This window comes from Atractosteus spatula, chromosome 8 (genome assembly GCF_055471065.1).
Source record: "Atractosteus spatula isolate fAtrSpa1 chromosome 8, fAtrSpa1.hap1, whole genome shotgun sequence".
NCBI lineage: Eukaryota > Metazoa > Chordata > Actinopteri > Semionotiformes > Lepisosteidae > Atractosteus > Atractosteus spatula.
Window position 1 is genome coordinate 3,470,536 of NC_142713.1, and position 410 is coordinate 3,470,945.

The following is a 410-nucleotide window of genomic DNA, read 5'->3' on the forward strand; positions in this document are numbered from 1 at the left end:
TATTGGAAACACCATTGTGCAAAATTCTTCTGAACTTTTCTTCTGGGAAAAAAAAAAAGTGTGCAATCGCCAAGATTCGTCATGATTTGCCTATCAAATTTCAAGGCATGTCCCGCTTTCCTGTTCTTTTTAATGCGTTTTGTCAGGTGTTGGAAGAAATACAAATGAGATGTAACCTAGTGTGTTTTCGTTATTGCCATCGTTGCTGTTGCACGGTTGTTACCAAAATCGTTACATTTCTCTGATCAATAGAGGCAGTAGTTCCGAAGAGGCCAGCTAGTTTTTGTGTGGTCCTGCGTCTGAGTCAATCTGCAAAGATTCCACGAGTCTAAAACAGCCATCTGTTTGGTTGTAGCCGAGAAGATTACGTTGGCAACCCGAGAGAGGGGGAGAGAGAGAGAGGGAGAGGA